A 344-nucleotide genomic window follows, 5' to 3' on the forward strand; every position below is an offset into this window, starting at 1 on the left:
TTCTTTATCTCATTTTCATTGAGTTCACACTGCATCCGACAGCAGCAGCAGCGGCAGCAGCAGCAGCAGCAGCAGCAGCTCCTGCTGCTGCTGCTGCTGTCTCCTGTCTCCTTAAGAGTGTTGCTGCGGGTTCAGCCTTCTTCTTGCTGCTGCTGCAGAGACAAGAGCAGCAAAAGTCAAATATACAGCATTTGCTGTTGCCTTGGCTTGGCTGCTGCTGCTGTTGCTGCTGCTGCTGCTGCTGCTGCAGCGGGGTCGCATGCAGCAGCAGCAGCAGCAGCAGCAGCAGCAGCAGCAGCAGCCGCTGCTGCTGCAACAGCAGACAGCGCAGCAGAATGAATTTA

The sequence above is a fragment of the Eimeria mitis genome, genomic scaffold (assembly GCF_000499745.2).
Source record: "Eimeria mitis Houghton genomic scaffold, Emh_scaff536, whole genome shotgun sequence".
Taxonomy (NCBI): Eukaryota; Apicomplexa; class Conoidasida; order Eucoccidiorida; family Eimeriidae; genus Eimeria; species Eimeria mitis.